Source organism: Mustela nivalis (genome assembly GCF_964662115.1).
Source record: "Mustela nivalis genome assembly, chromosome: 7".
Lineage (NCBI taxonomy): Eukaryota > Metazoa > Chordata > Mammalia > Carnivora > Mustelidae > Mustela > Mustela nivalis.
The window spans coordinates 83,988,830-84,004,403 of NC_139026.1; the positions used below are offsets into that span (position 1 = coordinate 83,988,830).

Sequence of the window (15,574 nt, forward strand, 5' to 3'; positions counted from 1 at the left end):
GATGTAAAACTCCATGATCTCTAAAGTTCTTTTTTCCAGAGAAATAGGTGTTTGTGATATCACTTTGTATGAATAGATTTAAGTAGAGTTGGTATGTACATCCTAGCCTTCAAAACAATCATGCATCTGCCCTTAAATGTTAGACAGCTTAATGGATTAGGTCTCTAGAAAGCAAGGTGGTTACTTAGGGGCAGGGCATAGAGGTGAGTTTACCAGTAGCCTTCATTACAGTATGGAAGCTCAGTGGAAAGATGTTTGTTCCATTATTAATGATGACTATTAATGTGTCCCTTGAAAAAAACAGGCTGCTGGCCAGGTCTATACAACCAGCAGTAGGAGCCTTGCTCTCAAGTTTCTCAGTCAGCAATAGGGCAGGTGTGCTTGTCTACCCTACTTCCAAAACACATATCAAGAGGAGAAGGGAAGAGAGAAAGAGAGATTTCCATTTTGCTTCTACTTCTAAATGCACTGTCAGTCTTGAAGGAACAAGTGACATTAAGTTACTGAGGAGTGCCTTATGCACCAAAGTACGCCTCATCTCAGAGCAAGACACAGTGATAGTTCTCTTCAGTTCAGGCAGAAACAATTCTCTGGGCAGAATAAGTTCATATACGTGTCTGCATGTGTGCACACACATGCACAAAGTACCCCCAAAATGGGGAAAAACTCTTCTCTAAGGCTAGGAGGGAAAGGAGTATTTTCTCATTATCAATTTCCATATGGGAATTTCCAGCAGTTACAACTGGAATTACTTTCTGTCGGGATAACTAATTCATTAAACAAATACTTATTGGGTGCTCTTATGTGCTAATGATCCTAACACTCTCCTGTAAAATATTTTCCTCCTTAAAAAAGAAAAGAAACGAATGTCATACCTTCGGCAAAAACATCTCCCACTCAGACAACAAACATAATCATTACTAATGAGGTGTCTTACTTCATTCTACAAACTCGTCATTCCAAAATGGCCAATTGACAGAAGATGGTCTGCTTCTCACCCACAAGATGATCTATAATTCCAGCTCGTTTTGCCTCTTTAGATTGCTATGTCGATTATAAAAACACAGAAATTTCTACAACATCTAGGGTGATGACCAGGTTACAAAACAATCTGTTAAATCTTTGTTTAGTTCTGAGAGAAAAATAATGTTCCCATAATTTCCACACATTGTTCCTAGTGTTGCCCTTTGAGGTTACATAGAATACTCGAGTCCTCTCCAGTTGGAGTTATAATTATAGTTGGCATTTATTGGATGTTTACTATGTAAAGAGCCCTGTGCTAAATTCTTTATAGACATTATGATGTTATCTCCCTCTGTAAACACAGACGCACACCATCCCTTTTTCCAGGCGAAACAAACCAAGATCTTACAGCTGTTTCTCATATGACTATTTCCAGACCTTCCAACATTTTGATTACCGTCCTCTGGTCAGCTCCATTTTATCAACACCCTCCCCTTAAACCGTGGCACCCTTATCTAGTCACCATCTTCCAGATGTGAATTAAGCAATTCCAAATACAGAATACTATTATTTCCTTTTCTGGAAGGGCTATTTCTCTTGATCTGGCCTAAGAAGATTGGGGGTTTTATTTGTTTGTTTGTTTGGTTGATTGTGGGGTTTTTGTTTTTGTTTTTCTTTTGCAAATCACATGACTTGTTCATGTTGACCTTGTTGGCAACTAAAACCCTGAGAACTTTTTTTTGCATAAACCACTTTTCTGCCAAATCTCCACCATCCTGTGCAGTTGATTTTTAATGCAAAGGAAATGTTTACTTTGTATGCATCTGTCCTTATTAAATTTATTCTCTTTAATTTACTGTTCTTTCCAGGCTATCAAGATCTTCTTGCATCTTATTTTATCACTCAATGTACTAACTTCCTTTACAGCATCTGAAAATGAAGACAGCATGTATTCTGTTTTTATCCGAGCTGATAATTTCACAAGTTGAATGGCCCTATGTGGCATGTCAGCTAAAATTTTCCACCTAGTTGATAATCAGTTCATTAGCAGGAGATCCTACAGGCCTTCAGTCAGTTTTGAATCTGCCTAATTATTTTTGTCTTCTATATCCCAGTCTTCACCTTGTCCTCAGTGACACCCGGCAACTTTGTCAGATGCTTTGCTGGAATCATGATGCATTTCTCCAACCTACCATGAACAAAAAGACCAGGTATTATAAGTTGTTCTTAGCGGACCCATACTGATTGCTGGTAATTGCAATTTTCTTTCTTAACCTAATGAATACTCTATCTCAAAACTCACTATAGAATCTTGCCAAAAATCAGTATAGTTTAGGTGTTCGTTCCTAAAATTCAATGTTCTTCCCTGCCCCCACTCATATGCACTTGGTAAATACTAAGACAATATTTGCTTACCTTCATTCTTAATACCTCTTTTTTTTCTAAGATTACTGATGTTGGGGTTGGATTCTTTTCTCCAGTCAATCCGCTGAAATGAAATCCAACTTTATCTGGTTCCCTGAATTCATTTGAAGCAGGCAGATACCTTTATCCATTCTCTTGTGTCTTTAGGTGCTCAAGTCTTTTTTGATATTATTTTATTATTTCCAAATTGAATGTATTTTTCATAATGACCCTGATAGGTGGATCAGTTATTTTTATTTTCTTTTCTTTTGAAGTCACTGAGACTCAATGAGATTAATTGAGCAGTTATTGAGTAGCAAAGTTGGAATTTAACCCAATTGTCTTACCACCAAATCCAATGCTTTTTTAAACCACTTTCAGTGTTTCCTTTCCTAAATAGCCAGGGAAAATGTTGCCCCTTTTTTTTTTCTTATTAATACAGCATTTATTTGTCTTCCCTCTGTCAAACCCTGAGCCAACTACTTTCCTCAGCTTGCCTAGGGAGGTTTAGGAAAAGGAACATACATCATAGATGAGACATGAGAGAAAGACCTATGGGAGGTGGAGACGGCTCCTTCATATGGCAAAGAGGTTGAGAAAGGCCACCAACAGGCAAAAGAGCCCCATGGCCTCCAAGAGTGCAAAGCCCAGAATGGTGTAAGAGAAGAGCTATTGCTTCAGGGAGGGATTCCTGGCATAACCAATGATAAGGGTCCCAAACACAGCTCCAGTTCCAGCCCCAAAGCCAGCCACCCCTGTCGTGACAGTCCCAGCCTCAATGAACTTGGCTGCTGTATGGACGTCCCTTGAAATGGCACTGGATTGGAAGCTGCGGCTAGGAATAAGTGAGGTCAGGGGATGTGGGGCTGCCAAGATGCTGAGGCCCTTATAAGGTGCCTCATCTGTCAGTGTCTCGGGTGGATTTAGCACCACTGCAGACAGTGATCAGCTCAACAGCTGAGAGGTGCTCCTGACCAAGAACGGGTGGAAACAAACTTTGCAGAGGTGTACGTTTTCAGGGGATGAGCAGCTGTGGCAGGAAAGCTGCTCCCAGGGCAGAGAAGGCAGAGAGGGATGGGGCAAAATGTTGCCTTTTTAACTGAATCTGTATGTTTTGTGTTTCTGAAAAAATTAAAAGTCAAAGTTAAGTAAACTTGGGTTTATCCCTCTTTTTTTTTTTAAGATTTTATTTATTCACTTGACAGAGATCACAAGTAGGCAGAGTCAGGCAGAGAGAGAGGAGGAAGCAGGCTCCCTGCTGAGCTGAGAGCCCGATGTGGGACTCGATCCCAGGATCCTGGGATCATGACCCGAGCCGAAGGCAGAGGCCTTAACCCACTGAGCCACCCAGGCGCCCCTATCCCTCTTTGTTTTTAAGCCAGAATAGTGGAATCCAAATTTATTATCTCGTCCCTCAGATCTGCCCCAGAAATTATCTACAACTTATGTTCTTTCTTGTTGTGTTTTACTTTTAAATGTCTTACTTTACATGTGTTTCAATCTTTTTTTTTTAAACTAGACCATAAATAAATCTTAAATAATACATGTGGGTTGGCTCTTTTCCTCAGGGAACCCAATGTAGCTAGTAAAACAATATCCCTATTGTCAGCTCCTTCCTTGGCATAACTTCAGACAGACTTTCATTCCCTACAGAGTTAGAGATGCTGGGATTGCTACTTAATCCACAAGCAGTTGATTGGGTCACCCCATGAATCTACTCTGCCATTCCTACGAGAAGAAAAATTTACAATCCCTTAATAAAAACAAAGAGCCTTTCTTCTTGGGATGCCAGTGTGGCTCAGTCCGTTAAGTGTCTGCTTTCAGCTCTGGTCAGGGTCCTGGGACCAACCCCCCCATGTTGGACTCCCTGGTCAACATGGTCAGGAGGAGTCTCCTTCTTGTACTCTCACTCTCTCTCTCTCTATGTCAAATAAATAAATAAAATATTTAAAAATAATAAATAAATAAATAAATAAATAAAAACAAAGAAATTTACCTATAAACAATCAAAGACTATGTAAAGATAGATCAAAATCACAAAAGAAGACAAGTTTTACAAATAAAGCCAATGGTTGAAAATATAACAATGATTTATATAGGTATAAATGCATGTAAAGGATTTATGCTTAAGAATATATTCTCTTTGGTTTTCATTGCTTTTTCTTTGTTGTATATAAATTAAAATTTTTTACGATTATACTGCTTGTGGTTTTTAGACCTTCTTAAATCTGTTGTTTGGTTTCTTTCATTAGTTTTGCAAAGTTTTCAGTCATTATCTTTTCCAATATTATTTGTGACCCATTCTGTCTCCTCTCCTCAATCCTTCTTGGACTCCCATAATATATATATACCATTACCTCTTCTCACTATATCCTCTATATTTTTTAGCCATGCTTATTTTTCTCCATGTTCATTCTTAATATTTTTTTCTGACCTTTCTTCTAATTTTCTAATTCTCTCTTTATCTATGTCTTTTTATTAAAATTAAGAAAAAGTCTTTTTTTGTGTTGTTATTGTATCTTATAATTTCCAGTTTTAGTCTTAAATGTGCAACATGGTCTTATCTCTTTGAACACAGTAAACATTTTTATTTTAGTCTGTGTCTGATGACTACAGTGTCGGCAATCCCTGGTAGGCCTTTTTCTACTGTCTGTTTCTGTTGTATTTTGTTCGTGAAGTTTATCACTTCATATGTTGGGTTATTTTCTATTTTGTGCTGCATGCTGTATTTATAGAACTACTTGTAGAACTCATCTGTAGTCAATAATGATGGTTTCTTTTTCCAAAGAAGTTTTACGCATATTCATATCAGGTAGCTGGAGGCATGAACAATTTGAGAACTTAAATCTAATTTCAAGGATTGAGATGATTTAAGATTAACCTGAGCTCTTTAAGATTTCTGTCTGTTTTGGGTTTACCCTTATATTTTGAGTATGAACTTTCAAAATATAGCCTAATTGAGGCAGTTCCACCAGAACCCTCAATAACTTAGAAAATCCTGTACTCTAATCTCTACCCTAGCCCCATGAAGCTATCAAAACCTTTGCTTACATTCTCATTGCAAAGAAAAAAAAAATTTTTTTTTGATACGGGTGGGGGGGATGGAAAGAGAAAGGGGATGAGGGGCAGAGGGAGAGAGAGATTCTTAAGCAGCCTCCACATTCAGTGTGGAGCCCAATCTCACAACACTGAGATCATAACCTGAGCCAAAATTAAGAGTCACTTAACCAACTGAACCAACCAGGCACCCCTAAAGAAAAACGATTTTAATATATTGATGAAGGGTGCCGGGGTGGCTCAGTGGGTTGTGCCTCTCCCTTCAGCTCAGGTGATGGTCTCGGGGCCCTGGGATAGCCCTGCATCGGGCTCTCTGCTCAGTGGGGGGCCTGCTTCCCCCTTTCTCTCTGCCTGCCTCTCTGCCTACTTGTGATCTCTCTCTCTGTCAAATACATAAATAAATTTTTAAAAATCCTTAAAAAAAAAGAAAATTTCAAACAGGAGACCCCTTTTTAGTACTTATTGAGAAATTCTTAATTTATTAAGAAATTTTCAAGCAGGGACGCCTGGGTGATTCAGTGCATTGGGTCTCTGCCTTCGGCTCAGGTCATGGTCTCGGGGTCCTGGGATCGAGCCCCGCATTGGGCTCTCTGCTCAGCAGGGAGCCTGCTCCCCACCCCGACCACCTGCCTCTCTGCCTGCTTGTGATCTCTGTCTGTCAAATAAATAAATAAAATCTTTAATATATTGATGAGATGATGGGTATTAAGTAACTTTATTATTAATCATTTTGATAATCATAATGGTAAGCATTTTACAATATATATAAGTCAGGGCATTTTACTATACACCTTGAACTTACACCATGTTACATGTGAATTATGTCTCAATAAAAATGGAAAAGATAAATAAACATTTTAAAAACTTTTTCTCAATGTCTTAGGCTCTCAATAGCTCCTCCGGAATTGGCAAATGTTCCAAAAGGAAAAATGGCCCTGGATGTTGGGCTTATGTCCATGTCCCTCTATTTCTTCCACATCCTAGGCTATATTTCTTTACGATCATGTTAGATAGCTGATGTTTTCAAACAGATTTTTAAAAATATTTTGTCCAGCACCTCTGGTTGTCCTTTGCAGAAAGTTGATTGGAATTCCCTAGTCTTGCCATCAGAAGTCCCTAGGACATTTGTTTATCAGTGGATCATGTTAGTCACTTCTGTAGCCAAACATGAATGATCAGGCTCATCGTTGAATTGATGGACCTTTCCCTTGTGAAGGAACAATATTATGAAAGTTCACAAATTTCAGCGTAATTACTTTATGCCTAACCATGGCCCACTTTATCTCAGATAGGAGTCCCTAAGTTTCATCTCAGTTGGCTTTACTTGATAAAGCCTCCTCATTTACTACGGCCATGGAAAATACTATTAAAGGCAGGCTGGTGTAGTGGAAAGAACACTGGATTTGGAGTAAGAAAAGTTGGATTTAAATTCATTTCCATTATGTGTTTCCTGCCTTGGTTTCACAGTTTCTCTCACCATGCCTCAAGCCCTCCATGAGCATGCAGATCACATAGAGTCAGTCTCTGGCAGCTACTCAGTTTGTGTAAGCCTTACTATGTTTATTTATAAATTAGGGATTATAGCTATCTCATGTGGTTGTTGTAAGGAATAACTAAGGGAAGTTGTATAGCATTGAATTCGCAACCATGGAGGATGCACTTCAATTACTATTTGTTTTTCATGATAAACATGGTATTTCACACAAGATTCATCTCCAAAATTTTTTGTAAATCATATCATGCTTTAAAGGTACGAAGAGAGCTAAATATTGAAGGGAAATTTATTGAAGATGCAGGGAGAATCCTTCTTCTACAGAATATTAAGTCCATTTCACTAATCGCCTATAATATATTGATTTTCATAAAATTCATTTGATCAGAGTAAGTTATGCCTGCAATAAAGGCACAAACACTTCTTCTATTCAGATGGTTTTGGAAGCCTTACAGTCCTGATGACAACTCTTGCCAGGATTATAAACAGTGATGTGGTTCCATGTGTCTGAACAGCAAAGAGTTGACCTGAGCAGGCACAGATGATCTAAGTTAAATGTGAGGTGTGTGCCACAAAAATATCATATGAGACCATGAGGTTTAGTAAGCACTAGGGAAAATGCCTTGCAATCAATTTATTAAGGCTATAATCCCAGATATTAATTCAAATGTGTTTTTTTGGTTCTGAAGGATAAAATGTTTTATGACATTATTGCATTTCTGAAGATTTCACTTATTATTTTGACTGGAATTTTATCATTGTTTTAAGTAGCACTCTTTATGAGATCATTTTGTCCCTTTAGAATCTAAATCTGGGTAATGACTATGGTGTTTTCAGTTTCCAGTTGTTTGTAGGTTGTCACTGTCTTTAAAAAATTGTTTAAAACAGCAAAAACCCTTAGCATTCTAATGGAAATGTAAACACCACCCTGACTTCATTTTGATAATGTGCTAGCAGTGAGTATAAATGATAATAAACAAATGTGGAATCATTACTGTAACTCAGGAAAACAATATTATGTTAGAAATTCTAGATAATCTTTTTGGTGTAGATGTAGACTTGAAACACTATATAAGCTCATTACCAAGAAAGTTCTGATAATTAGCTTCTTAGCAACACAGGGATTTTAAGGGCAAATATCTATTACAAATGTTAAAATAATGGAGAAATTTTGATGAAAACCTTTGCATATTTCTGTCATTTCATTTCAAATTTGGTTCCAATCTACTGATTTCTTGCTTCAGATCTTTGAAATTATGGTAACTAATTTTAAATAGATTTCAAAATTAACAGTGGTTTATTGGTAACGTAGGAGGTAGTAACAGCACAGGACATGAAGACAGACTGCAAGGTTTCAAATCCCTGCTTTACCACTTAGCAGCTGTGTGGAGGCAAATAAACTGGCCCTCCTTAATTTGTCACTGTAAAACAGGAATAACAGTAATAGCACCTACCTCGTAGAATTTTGTGAGAATTAAATGAAACCAACCATACAAAGTGCTTTACATAGGTTGGCACATGATAAGCACTCATTAAATAGTAACTATAGGTAGTCTATCCTGAAGTATATATTAAATACAGAGTTCGTGTTAGGAAAGGGCAATGAAAGTAAGAGTAGACAACAGTCACTTCTTCAGCCATAATGCTCGATACTTGCGTGGGTCACTTAGCAAGTCCATTTTATGATCTCTGCAACCTCAGCTCTACCATTTACCAGGAAGATGGGGTGTTCATCAATAGATTTACCTAGAAAAATGGGACAAGAAAAAAAGTCAAATTCTATCATCAGTGCAATTTTATGTATGAAAATAAGCCAGAATCTCATAGAATGTAAAAAAAAAAAAAAAAAAAGTTATACTTTTTCACATGTTTCCACTTGTTCCTTATTTAAACATCTCTTAGGGAGGAAAAAAAACCCCTCCTTAATGTGATTTTTTAAAAAAAATATCATACAGGGATGCTTGGGTGGTTCAGTTGGTTAAGCGGCTGCCTTTGGCTCAGGTCATGATCCCAGCATCCTGGGATCAAATCCCACATCGGGCTCCTTGCTCAGCACATAGCCTGTTTCTCCCTCTGCCTCTGCCTGCCATTCTGTCTCCCTCTCTCTCTCTCTAACAAATAAATAAATAAAATTAAAAAAAAAAATATATATATATATATATATATCTCGTACACAGAGGCAACATCAACAGCCAGGGGAGAAATTCCCATTAAAACCAGGAAGAAAACAAAGATACTTGATAAAGCTATCATTATTTAAAATTACTCTGTAAATTTTGGACAATGCAATAAGATATGAAACAGAAATGAGACCTAACAATCGGAAGAGCAAATAATGTTCTCACTTTGTAGCTTATAATATTAGATGATATGAGAATGCCCTGGGAAAACAAGAATTCACAAATTTTAGTGATGTGCATGGATGTGCTCCATATCTAAAAGTCAACAGGTTTCCTACATAATATATTGTCTACCTACCCACACTACACCGAGTTACTCTCCCACTCAGTTAAACTATCCCATCGCAGTCAACCAATTCTTCACTGCCCCCATTATTTATGCGATTTATGGTGATTGCCTTAAGCCAAAGCACCAATAAGAGCAGTCAGCTGGGAGACTGTTTGGGTGACTTTAGGCTTAACAGGGCTTAACTTAAAGATAAGTTCTCCTAGGGAAATATATCTCACCTTCTTCTGAGCGCCAGGAAAAAAGCAGGCCAAAGTGAGGCTGTCATTCTTTCAACAAATACTTCCTGCGTATTTATGCCGGACATCGTGCTAATGCTGGGAATACAACAGTGGCATGGATCCTGCCCTCATGACACTTCCAGTCTAATGAGAAAAAGAGAAATTAAATAAATAAACCCAGAAAACATTTATGAAGCGCAAGTTATGATGAGGTCTGTGAAGGAATAATAGAAAATCAGAAAGTGGCCAGGGATGCAGGAGGAGGAGAGAGGATATAGAATTTAGAATGAGGGTCGGGCAAGAATCTTCCAGCAAAATCAAAGGTCGGAGCAGGGTATGTGGATAGATTATGTCAGGCAACGAACAGTATCAGTCATTCATTACCTTACCGCCCACATTAAGGAGTGTGAAATTTTATGTTTAGGAACATAAAGTGAAGTGTGCTTTTAAAATAAAATTTGTTAACAGACACAGAGAGAATTCTACATAAGTGTAGAATTGTTCCCTGAAATTTCTATGCAGTATTCCATTGAAAGGGTTTAAGTGAGAATTTGCTTTCTAGAGAGATCACTCTGGCTCAAGAAGGCCTTAAACAGAGAAAAATCAGAAGCAGAGAGACCAGTTAGGAAGTTATTCTAATGGTCCAGACAAGAGCCAGCAGTGGCATAGGTAGGCTTGTGTTAGCTGAGATGGAAAACAGGAGATATACTTTCTATGGCATTTGGAGGTGTCTTTATGCAGGACAACAGGGAGAAGCAAGATTCAAATTTTGTGGCCCTGGAATTTATACAATTTGCGAATGCCATTTTTTTTAAAATTGTAAATACAAAATAATACAAATATAACAGCAGGTACAAGATGTTGGAAGGGTCCTGGACAAAACCGAATTTTATTTGCCTCACAGCAAATCTGCCTCTGGCTCTAGGAGAGGAGAGTGGAGGTCCCACCAAGAGCTAATGTTTACAGAGCACTTACTGTTATCAGACACTGGTTCGCACACCTTAAATATTCTTTAACTCTCACAACAATCCTAAGAGATATTTTTGTCTACTCCATTTGACAGATGGGCAAACTGAGGTTCAGCAAGGGATCCTGAGTCACAGCTAGTAAGTGGTAGAGCTGATATGCAATGCAGGCTGCCTAGCCCTTGGTCATGGTGCTATGCTGCTTCAATATCTAAGTCTCAAGATCAGGGACAGAGAACAAGGCAGATGACAATCCTAATTACTGTATGACAAAAACCGCAAGATGCCCAGTTAGGGGCTACTTGAAGAACAAGAGTTTAGTTGGGAGCAAGTTAAGTTTGTGACACCACTTAAAGTGCAATGCCAAGGAGGCTGTTGGATATGTACGTCTGGGCCTCGAGGAAGAGAACCAGAAGGAAGAGACACACACATGAAAGTCACCAGCATGGGAATGAATGAGGTGATCAAGGAGTGTACACCGCAAGGGGGAAGAAGCCAAAGGAGGGTGTGATGAGCTACATAACTGAAGATAGGACTGGTGACCCTGACTCCCCAGTCAAGTGTAAACAGAAATGAGAGGGAAAGGCTGCTATTGAAGAAAATCCCCAACTCCTACTTAGAGGGATCTTCTTCCATAGCAACTAGAGAAAGATGGAGGAAGAGAAGCCTCTGAGCACGCATTCTATAAAAATAACAAATAATTCATGGGAAACCTGGCCTCTGGCTAAATAGGAGGGAATTTTCAAGTTCATTTCAGGCCCAACACTATTTGAGGAGGAGACCAAGAGTTCTGGAAGATGGAGGAAATGCATGACATAAACACACATCCGACCCTCTTCCCCCACATCCAGCAGACCCTTACTACCGTTCAATCTTTCTTTCAGGTGCATAGAATCAGGTCAAACACATGCATGGCCTGATGGAACCAGTGAACTCCTTTATTTAGTTAGTGTTATATTTTATTGGTTTAAATGTTATGTATTTATTTATTTTTTGGTTAGTTACTTTTAATAATGTAACAAAAGCACTTCCAAACCCACCACTCAAAACGCTGGTTCATTAACCTTTGAAAAAGCCATTCAAGGAAATCTTATGAAGAGACCTTGCTGGCAGAGGGGAGGGCAACAGCTAGGAAATCCCAGACAGGACTTTCAATTAAGCTCCACGGCTACACAAGTAAGCAATAATCTTCAGTCGCATTAATGAGGCTGTCCGTGCCAAGGACGGTAAAAGCCCCACTGTAACCATCACTGGGCACACAGTGTCTGGTCTTTTATTATCAGTTCTAGGACTTATATTTTAAGGAGAAGGTTGACAAGTCAGGTGTACCCAGAGAATATAATTCAGAATGATAAGAGAACATGATGACTAGAAGACGACATATTTAGCCCAGGGTTGAGGATGGTGGAGATAGGCTGGGAGGACCAAGGCACCAGGTCCTCTAGAGCTGTTCCCAGGGAAGAAAATGGGCGCAAGGTGGGTGTAAGTAGGAAAAGTGATTTTGGCTAAGTGAAATAATGAATTTCCCGAAAATACGCAGGCTTCAATCAACAGCTCTCTGTCACCAGTGAAATTGGTGGAGAGGCTGAGTGACTGGCAGGGATCGCGCAGAAAGAACCACCCCATTCAGGCAAAGGTTGAGCCTCGGCCACTGACCACTGAGCCAGCTTCTCCAGGCTTGGTCTGTTCTTCAGGCTCTGGTCTCCAAGTCCCTCTCCATAACCCCCTGCCACAACGAGTCAGCTCCCTTCTTTTGTCTGTGCCCCACGGCCCCTAAGCTACGGCGTTTATCAACGAATCACCCAGGGCATTTACCTAAAGAGGAAACCGTGACGTATCATCCTTCTGTGGTTCGCCCTTCTGGAAATCTCTCTCTGGACCATCAGACCTCCAAGGCTGTTTTATGTCGCCTTCTCATTCCAGCCCATGTGACTTCCAGAACATCTCTCTGGACCCTCACCACCCGCCCCCGCCGAAAGTTATTGCCCCCCCCCACTAACTTGCCTTTAAATTTCCAATGACCTAAACATGTTACTCATATTCGGTCACAAATTATGAGGTTTATTTTATATTCTTTGGGTGCTCCAGCTTGGAATTTGGGGAATGTCTATGTCTATGTCCTTTTTTTTCTACCCACTATCTTTACTACTTCCTCTTGCCTATGTAACCTTTCTTTCTTGTCCTTGTCCTATTCCTACTGCGTCCCATCCCAAGCTTACTCTTCATCTTCGAGTTACTATTTTTTTTAATGTAGAAGGCGAGAGATAAAAACAGCAGAGAATACAAAACGTGCCCTCCCTCCTGCCTCCTCTCGCTCCCCCTCTTCTTCTCTCTCAAATTGTAGAAGGAGCGTAAGGCCAGAGGGGGTAATCGCTGAGGCTTTGGTCTTTGGGTGTGAAAACAGCCTCCACCCCTAGCTAGCAATGAGCCTTGGGCAAATGACAGAACCTCTTTGAGCCTTAATTTTCCCATTAGTAAAATGAGGATAATACGAATATGTGCTTCAGAGATGAAGAAACGCATGTGAAGTGCATCTATGATGTCTGACACATAGTCTGTGACAAGTGAATGTTTATTACTAGTGTCGTAGGAGGAAATTAGTCTATGACTAAGTACAGGATATGGTCATCCCTTAATCACATGTAGGCATCCATTTCTAAAGATGTTTTCCCTTCTGTTGCCCAGCAAAGAAAATTTATTTATTCATGTTCAACAAATTTCTACTAAGCACATAGTAAGTTTCATGCCTTGTGCTCAGTGGGGGCTTAATTAAATAAACTCCTATATAAATACATTGTGGCATATGATGCCAGAGCTAAAGAGAACCAGGTATATTTATACGTATGATGGTGGAAACACCTCCAAAGATGAGGAGAAATGGGAGAAAGAAACTCCAGAGCCATACCATTCCTATAAAAGTACATATAGACGCATGTAAAATGCATATATACAGATATATAGACATATATAGATATACATTATATATGTATTATATATGTTAATTACATCTATACATTATATATAATTACATGTATCTGTTAATTGTCATATATAAATATTATAAATGTCTATGTATATGTGTGTGTGTATATGTGTGTGCGTATATATATAGATATATATACACATGTAAATGCGCAGAGGAAGCTCTAGAGTAGCAGACATCAAACCGGGAAGGAAACCAGGATGGGGAAGTGGAGACTGGTTTAAAGGAACATTAGCTTTACTTGTGATGTTCAAATGTTTGCATGGAAAAGGAATTCATATACTATCTAGATCATCGTTTTTAAAGTAAAAAAAGTAGTCACAAGGCCCCTGCCAGAATTCCTGCATGTCCACTTGCCGCTGAGTTCCTGGCATTTCTGACTTCAACAGGGATTCAGTTATCCATTAAAACAAAACAAGGAAAGAAAAAAGAAAGCCTAATCACACAGAAGATCTCGGTCTTGTTACGGTCTTCTTCAGGGCCTTGAAAAATAAGGCAGAGGTATATTTATATAAGCACACCTACACGAAGTTCTAAATTTACCTGTTTAGGAAAGTGCGCGCACAAACACACGGTCTCCAGGGAGATTGGGTCTGGGGACTGCACCCCTGGCGCGCGCTGCCGCTGCTCTTCCTTAGCGCCCCGCCCCGCTCCCGCTCCGCACCCGCTCCGGAGCCGGCACCTGCCAGTCTATCATCAGTTGGAGTCTCAACAATATCAGCCTGCGGGAAGCAATAAAAAAAAAAAAGCCCTAGGTGAAGAGTTTTTACTTCCAATATGTGAGACGCTGAAGATCGAAGTCCTAAACAGAGTTTTTCCTTGGGCTTGCTTTGTGGTCCTGGCAAATCAGATGAACTTGGAGGCATCGATGAGGCAGAGAGGTTGATGTAAAACACTGTCAATCCCTTTAAATAGGTAACTTTGAATTTGCGGAGTCCTCAGAAGGCAGAAGGGGCTTGCATGTGGGTCCCACACAGGTATCTTTGTGAGTTTGTATACATACGTAGGATGGACATAAGTTGATAAGTTGATTATGTTTATAGGAACATATCCTAAATTATGTCAGAGAATGTAAATACTATGATGTATACATATTTTATGGATGTGCCTAATTTTGTGTAAACATATGTCACATAATATGCACATTTTAAATGTCTATTAAATGTACATACTCCTATATTCACTATTTTTTTCTATTGTTAATATCCCAAATATAAGATCTAAAAGCTGTCCATAACTAATATGTAATGGTTATCAGAAGAGCATACAGGTATAAGCTACATAATTTATAATTATCCTGTTATGACACTTTTTTTTAAAGTTTGTTTATTTAAGTAATCTCTGCACAGAATGTGGGGCTCAGACCTACGACCTAGAGATCAAGAGTTGCCAGCTCTCCCAGCTGAGTCAGCCGGTGTCTCAGTGTTATGAGATATTTTTTAAATAGGATTGCTTTTGTCTGATTAAAACATCAAGGTCAGGAGGAGGGTGAAACACACAAGGGGCCAAGGGTGCAGAAGCTGAGGAGGCCCCCACTCTCTGGCCCCCGCATGTCACTTGCTTCCGCCTGGTTGCAGCCCTGATAAAAATGCCCCTGTTTCTTCCATCATCCTCATCATCACCCAAAACAATCACTAATTAGTTACTAAGTTCTGGGAGCTGTTTATGCACTTTACATGCATTAACCTACCTAAAGAAGTGTCTAATTTCTAATCAGATGTCTAATGTCTAAATTTCTGTCTGACGCCATTAACAAAGTGAATTACGAGATACGGTACCTAATACGTAAAATGCTTCAAAAGCCGTAACTAAGTTGCCCCAGCTAGACCAGACCTTGGGTGAGAGCTGGGCAGCTGAATGATGAGTCCGGATCTCCCAGGATGTGTGCCTCCTGTTTAAAATCCAACGCTCTTTCCTCTCCGTCAGGCATGGTAGTGCGTTTCTCTGAATATACACTGCATAAAGTATTATTTTACTGATCTCTCTCTGTGTTGGGGCAGTTTGGCAGGCAGTAGGCTTCAAC

General features: G+C 39.4%; 1 long non-coding RNA gene and 1 pseudogene across 2 annotated transcripts; both read right to left on the bottom strand.

Moving 5' to 3' along the window:
• Positions 1–2,929: 2,929 nt before the first annotated feature.
• On the bottom strand, positions 2,930–4,759 carry LOC309870294 (ATP synthase F(0) complex subunit C2, mitochondrial pseudogene; annotated as a pseudogene). The gene is made up of 2 exons: positions 4,725–4,759; positions 2,930–3,489 (listed from the first exon to the last, which is right to left on the bottom strand). The product of its transcript is annotated as an ATP synthase F(0) complex subunit C2, mitochondrial pseudogene (transcript).
• A 3,431-nt stretch (positions 4,760–8,190) lies between these two features.
• Positions 8,191–14,206, bottom strand: LOC309870142. Its single transcript, XR_014314508.1, has 3 exons — positions 14,095–14,206; positions 9,604–9,747; positions 8,191–8,662 (listed from the first exon to the last, which is right to left on the bottom strand). It is a non-coding gene; the product is annotated as an uncharacterized lncRNA (long non-coding RNA).
• Between the last annotated feature and the right edge of the window lie 1,368 nt (positions 14,207–15,574).